Genomic DNA, 12,867 nt, shown 5'->3' with positions numbered 1-12,867 from the left:
ACCAGAGACACGTCTTGTGAGTCCATAACATAAAAGGCAGATCTATAGAGAGGGAGAGTGGATCAGATGCTGGCTGGGGCCAGGGTGGAACAGAGGAGAACTGCAAAAGGACACAGGTCTCTTTTTCAGTGACTGGGAATGTTCTAGAACTGGATTGTGGTAACGCTGCACAACTCCGAATTAACTAGAACTTACTGAATCGCCCTGGAAACGGTGAGTCCTATGGGCTCCCAGCCTCCCCAGGGCTGTTCAATGCCCAAGTGCTGGAGGGTGGGAAACCTGTGACATGTGTTCTCCGGAGGGAAGCTGAGGCACACCACTCGCTGGCTCCTGGCTGCTTCCTGGTTGTTTCCAAGAAGAAAGGGTGTGCCCTGAAAGGAAGTTGGGGTCCATTCTAAAACAACCACATGATGGTGAGAACAGGGGAAAACTCTCAAACCATTTTTCATGGAGGGACCAGAGGAAGACAGCTGTCCAATTCCTGCTGAAAACTGACTCCCTGCCCTCCCTCCTCCCTCCTCTTGCCCTCCCTCCTCCCTCCTCTTGCCCTCCCTCCTCCCTTACACGCTCCCTTCCATTCACCCTCCCTTCCATTCCTTCTCCCTCCTCTTCTCTATCCTTACCTCCCTCCTCCCTTTCACCCTGCCCTCCCTCCTTCCTCCTCCTGCCCTCCCTCCTCCCTTACACGCTCCCTTCCATTCACCCTCCCTTCCATTCCTTCTCCCTCCTCTTCTCTATCCTTCCCTCCCTCCTCCCTTCCACCCTGCCCTCCCTCCTTCTTCCTCCTGCCCTCCCTCCTCCCCTCCACCCCCTCCCCTCCCTGCTCTCTTTGACCTTGCCCTCCCTCCTCCCCTCTACCCTCTCATTCCTTCCATCCTCTCCTCCCTCATCCCTTCCACTCTCTCCTCCACCTTGTCCCTTCTCCCTGCATCCTCTCTTCTTTCCTCCCCTCTCTCTTCCCCTCCCCGCTTCCCCCATCTCTCCTGCGTCCTCCCCTCCCTCCCCTCCCTGCTGGCTGGAGGAAGGTTCTGGGCCTGTCTCCTGCTGGACCTTGTGCTGGAAGGTGGTAGGAACAGGGAGCAAAACAACTTGGCCCCATCTTCAGAGCTCACAGGTCGCTTCAGGAGAGACAGAGTAACCTCATGATGACAGAAATCCAAGCCTGAGCCGAACACATAAGGTATCTGGAGGACGAGCCTGTCGTGTAACCAGGGGGCTGTAATTTACAGGGAGGTCCTTGAAACGCTCTTGGCCAAGGTGATACTGAGGTGGAGACTTGAAAGGCAAGAGAGGCCCCCAGATAAGGAGAGGAGAGAAGCAAAGAGCAGGCAGCAGTGGCACCAGAAAGGCCCTCGGCCACTAAGCGGCAGAAGAGGGGTGCAGGGCTGGGAGTGGAGAGGGCAGGGGAGAAGGAAGTGGAGGAATGAGGGGGGAGACTGGCCCCGCCCCAAGCAATCTGCATGGCCTCTTCCTCTCCTACCAAAGGCAGTCCCCAGAGAAACACACTCCAAGTAAAAACAGTGGCTGCTGTAGAGACAGCCTCAAACGGTCCCTGTTCTCCATCCCGCCAGCTAGTCAGAGATGACCCTCAATCTGCTGTTGATGGGCCTTGTCCTCAGACATGGGAAGGTGTTGCTCAGGTGTGGACTGAGGTGACATTTAGGTCAACTCCGGGCTGGAGAGCAGCCCTTGCCTCTGAGCTGAGTGAACAGGGACTTTAGATCCAAGGGCCAGGTCGCCCCTCCCAGAGTTCTGGGGTGGACTTGGGGTTGTAGGTGCAGCTGGGGCTTGGGGGTCCAGGCCAGAGAGCTGGGCTAAGCACTGGTTTTGATGGGCTGAAGAAGAGCCTGGGAAAGTTTCTGGCTGGGGATTGGGTAGGGCCCTGCTTGGAAACTGCCCCTGAAAAGCCCCGCTGGCCCTTGATTTAGAGACAAGCAGATGTTCTGAGAACTTCCTCCTCCCGCGGCCCCCCCTCCTCCAGGCCCTCTATTTATAGCGCTTCCTCTCCCGAGCTCTGCATGAAAAGTGCTCTTGAAACACACACAGAGAAAATTTCTGAAAAATGTCAAACCACAGGTCCTTTCCCCTCTCTTCTTTTAAGTTCTAGGTTTGTACTATTCCTGGTTGACCCCACAGTAGACAAGGTCAAATGGGGCACCCTTGGGTTGTCACAGTGGCGTTCAGAAGGTGCTGGCTGAGTCCTGGCTCCTCGCTGCAGCCTGTCTGGGACTACCTCAAGGGGCAGGGAACAGGAGACACTTTGCCCAAGAAAATACGGGGCCACAAAGGTACGGCCTGATGGAGCACGTGAGCTTGGTGAGGTCAGCAGCAAAGATGGTGAGGTGGGAGTTGGAGAATATCGGACCCTGAATTGGAAGCTGATGCCATGTTCTAGTTCAAGCTGTTTAGGGACTATCACTTGTCTCTCAGTGTATTTCCCTGTCTGTAAATTAAAAGAGTTGGACTAGACCCGTGTTTTACAAACTTCGAAAACACAGAGCACACACAACGGAAACAGAAGTCTTATAAAACAGTATTTGTCCTTATGATGCATTTTCCCTCCCCTCCCCTCCCCTCCCCTCCCCTCCCCTCCCCTTCGTTTCCTGGCAGAGTCTTTCTTTGTCGCCAGGCTGGAGTTCAGTGGCCCATTCTCAACTCACTGCAACCTCTGCCTCCCAGGTTCAAGCAACACTCCTGCCTCAGCCTCCAGAGTAGCTGGGACTTCAGGTGCCTGCCACCATGCCTGGCTATTTTTGTACTTTAAGCAGAGAATGGGGTTTCACCATATTGGCCAGGATGGTCTCGAACTCCTGACCTTGTGATCCGCCCACCTCGGCCTTCCGATGTGCCGGCCACTGTGCCTGGCCTCCTTTTCTATTCTAGCTCATTTTTAAAAATTGTGATCATGGCCCACTAAAATGATCTCAAAACTCACCATCAATTGCTAAAATAGTAAATGTTATGTATATTTTATCATGATTAAATTTTTTATTCTCAAGACGGGGTCCTGCTCTGTCACCCAGGCTGGAGTGCAGTGACGTAGTCATGGCTCCATGTAACTTCCATCTCCCAGGTTCAGGCAATCCTCCGGCCTCAGCCTCCAGACTAGCTAGGGCTACAGGCACATACCACCATGCTCAGCTAATTTTAAAATTTTTATTTTAGAGATGAGGTCTCATTATGTTGCCCAGGCTGGCCTAAAACTCCTGAGCGCAAGGGATCCTCCTGCTCTGGCCTCCCAAAGTACGGGGATTACAGGCATGAGCCAGCTGGCCTGGCCAAAAACAGTTTTTTGTTTTTTTAAACCAACAAACTGTGGATTTTAACCCAATGGTTGAAAAATACTGGACTACACATCTTTAAGTTCTCCTCCAATTATTTTAAAAGTCTAATTGTTCAATCACAGAGGAAAAGTGCCTCTTTCACAGAACATTGGTCATGCTGAAATTTTATATTCAGTTTTTAAAAAATATTAAGTTTTAAAATGTTTTCTCTTAAAAATCAGCTGAGGGGCCAGGCACAGTAGCTTACGCCTGTGATCCCAGAACTGTGGGAGGCCGAGGGGGGTGGATCACCTGAGGTCAGGAGTTCAAGAACAGTCTGGACAACATAGTGAAACCCCGTCTTTACTAAAAATACAAAAATCAGCTTCGCATGGTGGCACATGCCTGTAATCCCAGCTACTCGGGAGGCTGAGGCAGGAGAATCACTTGAACCCAGGAGGCGGAGGGTGTGGTGAGCCGAGACCACACACTGCACTCCAGCCTGAGCAACAGAACAAGACTCCATCAAAAAAAAAAAAAAAAAAAATCAGCTGAGGGTAGTTTCAACTAAAGCTGAACTGAAATGCCCTATGGCTCAGCATTTCCCATTCTGGGCACATCTTAAAGATATTGAGTATGTAAGTTCGCCAAATGATGTGTAAGAAATGTTCACAGCAGCACTGTTGGTAAGAGCCCCCCATGAAACACAACTCAGATACTCATCAAAAGGAGAAGGACTGTAATCCCAACACTGGGAGGCCGAAGCGGGTGGATCGCCTGAGCTCAGAAGTTTGAGACCAGTCTGGACAACATAGCATAAACCCATCTCTACCAAAAAATACAAAATTAGCCAGGCATAGTGGCATGCACCTCTAGTCCCAGCTACTTGAGGGGCTGAGGTGGGAGGATCACGTGAGCCTGTGAGGTCAAGGTTGCAGTGAGCCATGTTTGCGCCACTGCACTCCAGCCTGGGTGCAGAGCGAGAGCCTGTCTCAAAAAAAAAAAAAAAAAGGAGCATGAATATATAAGTGTTGGTACAGCCAAACAAATGAATAGTATGTAACAGTGAGAGTGAATGAACCACAACTATTAGCACTGTAGATGAGCTGCACCTGTTGGGCTGGAGCATGATACCCCAAAATACGGCACCTTCGCAACTGACAAAACAAAGAAACAAGATGATCACAAGACCCTTCCCCAACCTTCTATGTGACAGATGGCCACAAAGGAATCCTCCCTCTGACCTGCTTCACCAGAAAACAGATCGTAATATCCTCCTTCCAGGACGGGGCGTGGTGGCTCACGCCTATAATCCTGTAAGCACTTTGGGAGGCCGAGGCAGGAGGATGACTTGAAGGTCAGGAGTTCAAGATCAGCCAGGCCAACATGGTGAAAACCCATCTCTACTGAAAATACAAAATTAGCCGGGCATGGTGACACACAGCTGCCATCCCAGCTACTCAGGAGGCTGAGGCAGGAGAATCGCTTGAGCCCGGGAGGCAGAGGTTGCAGTGAGCTGAGATCATGTCACTGCACTCCAGCCTGGGCAACAGAGTGAGACTCCATCTCCAAAAGAAAAAGAAAAAGGAAAAAAAGAAATTGAAGACCAAAAGAAACAGAGGGACCTGTGTTTTTCCTGTGCTTAGGTTTGATGAAGAGTGGATGGTTTTGGAGAAATAAGATTGGAGGAGGAAAGGATCTGATGGAACAGGGAGAGCCTGGGGGCCTTAGCCAGGCCTGTTTGCTTAGCTCCTCCCTGTGACCCTGGTGCCTTCAGAGGTAAAGATGTTCCTTTCCTCTGGGTGTGTAGGGGCACGTCTCAAATGAGGGTCTATGTCCTGCTTGGGGGAGGAGGGGCTTGGTGGGGGCGAGAGTGACTGTCTTGCTCCTTGTGTTTTCTTAAATGCCAAGATGCCATGTTTTGGGGTAGTGTGGCCTGAACCCATCAAACTCCATGGTGCTGCCCCCTTGCCACGGGAGCTGGAGAAAGAAGAGTGCCTGCATTAACCCTGGGCACACATTGGCTGCTGGTGACTGAGGCAGGCACTGGGGAAGGACGGCACCTCCCTCCTGCTGAAGAGCTTGGCACTAACGAAGTCTAACTAGGGAAGGGGCTCCCATCTGAGGTTACTGATTCTGCCCCTTTCAGGGCCCCGAAGCCACCTGCACAGTAGGATCACAGGTCAGGGACGGTCAGGGCCTGGGACTGGGTTGAACCCAGGGATCCCCCCAGAGGTTGCTCTTCTGACTAAACCTCCTTGGGGCATTTTCTTGTGACATTTTGACCAACTGCTTGAACCGCTCCCTCGGCATTTCCCTCCCGTCTTGGTTCACTGATGTAAGGGACATATGCCTTGTCCCTGTGGCCTGAAGCGAGGGTGGTTTTTTCTCTTGGATCATCACCCGGTGGCCAGCATGGTGCCTTAAACACAAAAGGTGCTTATAAATCACAATTTTTGACTAAGGGAGAGAAAGAAGTAATTCAATTAAACTGCAACTTCCTCTTGAAGGAAGAGTACAGGGGAAAAAACTCGGTTGGTTTTAGATTTTGGAGGGTTCTCTTACGTCCACGGCATGTTGCACAGAAGTGGGAGGTACCCACGTCTGCTTTTTCCTAAAGAGCATTTGCTGCAGAGGTCTGAGGCTGGTCTGGTTGCAGTGACATTGGTAGTTACCTGGGTGACCAGAATGACTCATCCCACCGCTCTGGGTCTCAGCATCCTCATCTGCAACCTGGAGAGATTAGACAGGTGCCTCGGTCAAGTTCCTCTATGTGGTGACTCTATGAAGCCCAGGGAAGACATGAGGGGTGGCTTCTCATCCCCAGCTGTCATCCCCACATTGAGTGCCATGTGGTTCTCAGTGACTTTTGGGTTTCTCAACTTTCCACTCAGCTTTTAAGTTCCTTGCAGGCCATGGGTGTGCCTTAGACTACATCACACCCCCTCCCGAGGGGCCAGCACAGGGAGCCAAGCAGATGCTTGATGGGTCCTGTGGGAAGAAGTCTCTGGAAGATGTGGGAAGATGGGCTGTGGAGGGCAGGTTTGAAACAGGAGGCACCACTGCCCCTGCCATTCAGTAATCATTCACCATGCACCCGCCACGCTGACCCAGTGCAGGCCCTAGGAGATGAAGATGAGGGAGAGTTTGCAGCTTCCCTGTACAGAGTTTGCAGCCCCCTATGTGACAGACGCTAGTCATTTACAGCATACACTAACATAGAGGCATTTGGGGACTAGATGGGGATCATGGAAATGAGATGCGGGGTGGGGGGGGACAGTCAAGGAAGACTGCCTGGAGGAGGGCTGAGTCTTGTGTGAGAAGGAATTAAGTAGAGTTGATCAGGATCCATGGGAAGGGGAAAATGCATTCCAGACAGAGAGAATAGCAGATGCCAGGTCATGGAATTAGGATCCTGTCCTAAAGACCACCAAAGGATTTTAGGAAGCCAATAACACCATCAGCTGTGCCTTTAGCAAACTCACTCTGCAATCCTCAGCGGGATGTAGACAGTGAACTGGATTGGAGAATCAAGATGGAGACCAGGAAGCGAGACGCTGTGGCTGTCCTGGAGAGAGATGGCCTGGGCCGAGGCCCCCTCTGGGGAGGGGAGCACTGAAAGTGAGGGAGGCCATGGCATGTGAGGAAGAGCAAGTCGGGGCAGGCAGGATGGCATTGGGGAGTGCTCCATGGGGATGGGTGAATCCAGGAGGTGGAGCGGCCTGTGGGAAGGTGGCAGAGCCAGGGCTGAGCATGTCTGCTGATTCCAGTGGATCCAGCTGGACACGAGTCCGGGGCTGGAGAGTAGGCATTCGTAGCATGGTTTTCCGGCGCTGCTCCCAGCACATGGCAGGATTCCACCATTTTTTTTTTTTTTTAGATGGAATCTCACTGCGTTGCCCAAGTTGGAGTATAGTGACACCATCTCAGCTCAGTGCAACCTCCACCTCCCGGGTTCAAGTGATTCTCCTGCCTCAGCCTCCCGAGTAGCTGGGATTACAGGCATGCACCAGCACGCCCAGCTAATTTTTGTATTTTTAGTAGAGACGGGCTTTCACTGTGTTGGCCAGGCTGTTTTAAAACTCCTGATCTCAGGTGATCCGCCCGCCTTGGCCTCCCAAAGTGCTGGGATTTCACCTCTTGAAGTTAGGTGTGGCCACATGACTTGTGTTGTCCAATGAAATATGAGCGAAAGTGACAAGGACCCTCTGGGTGGGAGAGTAAGGCTCCGGGACACCATCCCCCATGCGCTCCATCCCTCTGTCTCAGCAGCTGGAGATCCTCAAGCAGACTGTCTCATCCTCAAGCTTGGCCTCTGGGAAGCCTCCCTGCCATCTGGGACCGGGAAGAGCCTCCTCCTGTGTGTTCCTTGGCACCCTGAAGTCACTCTGTCTGCGGCGTGCCTGTCACCCCATAAAGCTCTCACCTGTCTACCAGTCTACTTGGCCAGAAGGGAGGGCCTGTCTGTGCAGAAGCCCTAGTTGGTTCTGAGAGGTCTCAGCACAGTGTAGACACTTGGCAAGCGCTGCAGGGGTGAGTAAGTGCGTTACTCCAGCGTCGAGCAGTCCTATCAATGATCAAATGGAGAAAAAGGGGAACAAGTACATCTGTGCTGTACTTTTCCTTTCCTCTTCGTCATTAAAAAAGAAAAGGCAAAAAAGGCAGCACCTGGGCAGCTCAACCACACTGCTGCTCTGCTCACGCATGGGGCTGGAGCAGCTCCCAGAACACAGATGTACAAACCACAGAGAGGCAATAGCGGTGCCAGCTCCACTTTCCTGGGGCAGGCCCAGAGGGAGGCAGTAATCAGTGGGTATGGGCCGAGCCACAGCTGCACCATCCACAGCCCCAGCTCTACCTGTCCCGAAGAACAGCGCCCCAAAGTCCCTGCGTCCTTCAGATCTGGGAGAGCCTATATCTTGGCCACCTCCAGCCCCAGCTTCCATCACCTTGTAACTGAACCCACCCGGAGAAGCTGCCTCCTCCATGTGGTTGACCTTGGAGAAATCACTTCACTTCTCTAAGCCTCATTTGACTCATCTGTGAAATGGGGATAATGATGCCGCTTGCCGGTAAAGTGAAGTATAAATGAGTAAAGCCAGGCGTGTCTGACGCAGAGGAGATCCTCCATCACGGGTGCCGTGGTTGTCACTTTTCTTCTCATTGGTTTCCTGACCTGAGCGAACAGGGAGCTGCCGTGCTCTATCGACCCTTGTCCAGGGCCAGCTGGAAGAGGGCAGGTGGACTAAGGTGAGGGGGCTGATGAAGCCGCCTGGCAGAGGAACTGGGCAGTCAGTGGGTCAGGAAGTCATATGTCTGGCTCAGTGCCGAGCGGGCGTGGAGCACAGGGTTGGAAGGACACTGTGCTATAAGGGTAGCCCTGCAGCAGAGGGGGTTTCAGGCAGCCAAGGCTCCAGTCCAGTCTGATGGATAAGCTGGGAGGCTTTGGAAACATCCCATGCCTCAGTGTCCCCACTTATAAGGCAAAATGATTAGACTAGATCAAAGGTTCTTCACCTCTTCCTGAGCCATGGACCTCTTGGGTGAAGCCTGTGGACCCTTTCCCAGAGTCGTGTTTTTTAAATGTTTAAAGTAAAACACCTAAGATTACAAGAAACCTCTCATATTTAAATACAGTTATGGAAATGTTTAAAAGCACTTTTTTTTTTTAGATGTGGGGGTCTCTCTCTGTCCAGGCTGGAATATAGTGGTGCAATCACAGCTCACCGCAGCCTTGACCTCCCAGGCTCATGTGATCCTCCCACCTCAGCCTGCAAAGTAGCTGGGACTACAGCTACCTCCATGCCTGACTGATTTTTTAAATTTTTGTAGAGACAAAGTCTCACTATGTTGCCCAGGCTAGGCTCAAACTCCTGGATTCAAGCAATCCTCCTGCCTCAGCCTCCCAAAGTGTTGGGGTTACAGGCAAGAGCTAACACACCTGGCCAAAGAAAAGCAGATCGATTGACTGATTGATTAATTTTTGAGACAGAGTTTCACTCTTGTTGCCCAGATTGGAGTGCAGTGGCGTGATCTCGGCTCACTGCAAACTTTACCTCCCAGGTTCGAGGTATTCTCCTGCCTCAGCCTCCCGAGTAGCTGGGATTACAGGTGCCCGCCACCAGGCCCAGCTAATTTTTGTATTTTTAGTAGACATGGGGTTTCTCCATGTTAGTCAGGTTGGTCTTGAATTCCCGACTGTTGTGAACTGAACTCGAGCCCAGGAATCTCGTCCAGCGAGAGGGTCCAAAACCTGGAAGAGGGTGTGCGTGGAATGAAAGGAGACAGAGAGAGGAGGGGTCTGGAGGACTGGATGGGCTATGCCCATACAGCGATTTTATTTGTGAAGTAGGTTTCCTTATATACTTCGTTCTCTAACATCATTACCTCAATGCAGAAAATTCCTTGGGGGATGATTCTGAGGAACTGTCAAAGGGAACAAATACTAATTTAAAAGATCAATGGGAAATAGGTGATGCTGATTATCGATATCGTCAGAACAATCAGTAACTTGGATAACAATCTTTAATTAACTAGAAGTCACAAGCTCAGCAGTAAACCGTGCATCTGCGAGAGACAAGGACCGAAGGGGAGGTCGCTAGGCTGAAACAATGCCTGGTAAACAAAGTCTTAGATCAGGAGCCAGAGAGGAACACAATACCCAATTAACAACTCACCTCAGCGTTCACCTGGCCATTATCTCATCGGTGAAGAAGACTGAGGATACTGTCCTGCTTAATCATTCTCAATTTCCTCTTTCTTCTCTTCTTTTTTTTTTTTTTGGAGACGGAGTTTCGCTCTTGTTACCCAGGCTGAGTGCAATGGCGCGATCTCGGCTCACCGCAACCTCCGTCTCCTGGGTTCAGGCAATTCTCCTACCTCAGCCTCCTGAGTAGCTGGGATTACAGGCACGCGCCACCGTGCCCAGCTAATTTTTTGTATTTTGAGTAGAGACGGGGTTTCACCATGTTGGCTAGGATGGTCTCGATCTCTTGACCTCGTGATCCACCCGCCTCGGCCTCCCAAAGTGCTGGGATTACAGGCTTGAGCCACCGCACCCGGCCCTTCTTCTCTTCTTAATTTCCTCTCACTCATAGCTCGACAGCCTCCAGCCAGGGAAAATGTGTGAGGAGTCAAGCTCACCTAATGGCAGAGGCCAAGTTGTTAGCCTCTCACAGGGGCGACCCCCACACCCGACCTCAGGTGAGCCTCCCGCCTCGGCCTCCCAAAGTGCCGGGATTACAGGCATGCACTACCACGCCCGACCGAAAAGCAAATTTTTAATATAATGTTCTACAAACTGCTTATTCACTACTGACATGTCTAATAGTGACTGTAACTTCAAGGTAGTGATGAGCATAAATAGTGCCTTAAAGTAGCAGCGTCACTGGCAGTGTTCCTAACAGCACCCGAGTCCCAGGTCCTCTCCCCGCCACTGTGGCTGGCCGCCTGTGTCCATAACTGAAACATCACCCTTCAGTTGGAGCCTAACGGAAATAAAGACAGATTCATTTTCCCTTCTAGCCTGACAGCCCCCCCGAATTCTGGCCCCACCACGGGCGGGATAATCGCTTCTGCCCCAGCAGACAGTTTATATATAAGAGCCTGCTGCAGTTTCCACCCCATGGAACTCAACTGGCTGAAATGAAATGTCTCTGCCCCAGAAACAATTAGATAATAATCCAAGACAGTGTGACATTTGGCGTGCGGCCCAAGCGACACACACAGAAGGAGGGACCGGCAGGAGTGGCCGGGGGAGCTGCCAAGCTTGGGGCAGGCTCTGGTTTGGTCAGGTGGGCTGGGCGGGCGGGGCTGCAGCTCTTGCTTAGACAAGGTCCCTGATGGGCAGCAGAGACCATAAGTTGGTCCGGGGCTGGGCAGACCCCAGGCCCCTCCTGCAGTGGATTCCCTGCACAGCCCTGGGTCGCTTGTGCACAGTGAACTTAGAGCCCGTGGCTGGCTCACAGCTCCGAGCTGTGGCTTGTAAATGCTTATTGAATGAATCAGGAATAAACCCCATGTGAGTGGTATTCTATCATTTCTCGCCCTTTTGGGGGGCCTTGTAGGTCTCTTTTTTAAACATTTAATCCCAAATGTCATGAGGACACCCAGGACGTTTCTCCTCAGGCTTGTGGTCTGTGGACAAGGCAGGCACCTTTGGAAACTGTCTCAGCTCTTCCTTCTGGGAGCCACGGGAGGGGAAGTTTATGGTAACGGTTTTTGATAAGATAGGACCTTTTCATCTAAGTGATCTCCAACGGGCCTGGAGTTTTGGGGGACATATTTGAGGGCCCAATTTACATATGGGGAAAATTGGATCTCATAGCCTCTGTCAATGGAAGGCCAGGTAGGGAAGTGTGTTGACCACATTCTAGACTGGGGGAAACCGAGGCACGTGGGATGCCCTGCCAGAGACACAGTGGACTGGGGGTAACTGTTTCACCAGGGTGGAGAGCTGGCTGCTGACTGGGATGGGCTTCACGCTGGGTTCACAGGCAGCCTCGGAAAGCACAGGCTCACTTACCAGGTAGCGACGACAGTGAGACACAGGGAGAGCCGCAGAGTCTTAATCAAAGGACTTGCGTGATGCTCGCTGATTAGCTAGTGGTGTGGCAGGGAAAACCATTCTTGCCCTTTGAAATGAGAGGAGAAAAAGAGTGGTGGCCTTGGTGGCCTCGGCCCCCTGCCTTTTCCTGCTGGGGAGTGGCGGGTTTCACCTGCAATCCCACCGCCCAGCCTTCCCAGCCGCCACCCCCCGTCCCCACCAAACTGGGCTGCAAACGCACCCTTCAGGCCCCATGAAGTCACCTTGCCTGGGTCACAAAGCCGGGGCCGTCTCCCTCCACCTTCACACACGGAGCTGAGTGTGTCTGTGTCTGAGTCCCCAGGGGGCCACTTCTTGCTTTCCCTTGCTCACTGCCCCAGTGCGGGGAAGAATCGTGGCTACTTTTGAATGTCCTAACTCTGGTGCCTTCAGTGTCACACCTATGGTCTGAATCCCAGCCTGGGGGTTGGGGGGCAGGCAGAGAAATAGAGCTGAAAGGAAATTGGCTTCCTGGGGTGACTTTCCTCCTCCTCTTCTCTGGGGGACAATAGGGGGCTCATAGCTGTGCACGAGCATCCTGTGTGTGGGGGAGATCATGTTGGCTGACACCCTGGGTGTTTATTTTTCTTTTTTCTTTTTTTTCAGCAGGGGTGTAGAGGGAGGAAGAGTGGTGAGTCTTGTGCCGTGAACAGATTCCATTTCTGCAGAGCAGCGCATGTCGGGGGACACTCGTCGAGGCTTTGGGGCCACCTAGGAAGGAGACTGCCTGCTGGATAGGCCTCCGCTGGTCTCCCTGTGCATGTCCTTGGTGGGTGAGGTAACCGGGCCAGGGGGTCTTCCCAGGGCATGAGGGAAGTGCTTGGGTGCCAAGAGAAAGGGTCAGATTGCAGCTGCTCTGCCCCGGTGGCCTGTGGGGCCGAGGCTGGCTTGCTCTGCTTCCACTCGTCACCTATGTGGGCTGCACCCTAACCTGTGTGGACGCGCCAGGATCCTGGCCACTGCTGTCAACCCAGAAGGAGCAGAAGCCAGTATCAGCCTCCAGCCACCCATAGGACCAGG

At 52.4% G+C, this 12,867-nt stretch overlaps 1 protein-coding gene across 4 annotated transcripts in view; it reads left to right on the top strand.

The window, feature by feature from the left end:
• The first annotated feature begins 215 nt into the window (after positions 1–215).
• Positions 216–12,867, top strand: part of LOC144582624 (G-protein coupled receptor 183-like) — a 33,779-nt gene continuing 21,127 nt past the window's right edge. For 2 of the 4 annotated variants that reach the window (XR_013535732.1, XR_013535731.1), the window contains exons 1-4: positions 216–413; positions 1,064–1,180; positions 7,536–7,796; positions 12,454–12,866. The gene's annotated coding sequence lies outside the window, so the exon portion shown is untranslated. Of the gene's footprint in view, positions 414–1,063; positions 1,181–7,535; positions 7,797–12,453; position 12,867 lie in introns of those variants that run through there. The other 2 variants (XM_078373715.1, XM_078373680.1) reach the window with 2 other exon arrangements.

The sequence above is a fragment of the Callithrix jacchus genome, chromosome 1, assembly GCF_049354715.1.
Source record: "Callithrix jacchus isolate 240 chromosome 1, calJac240_pri, whole genome shotgun sequence".
Classification (NCBI taxonomy): domain Eukaryota; kingdom Metazoa; phylum Chordata; class Mammalia; order Primates; family Cebidae; genus Callithrix; species Callithrix jacchus.
Note: the sequence above shows the minus strand (reverse complement) of the source record. Positions and strands in the feature narration are given on the sequence as shown.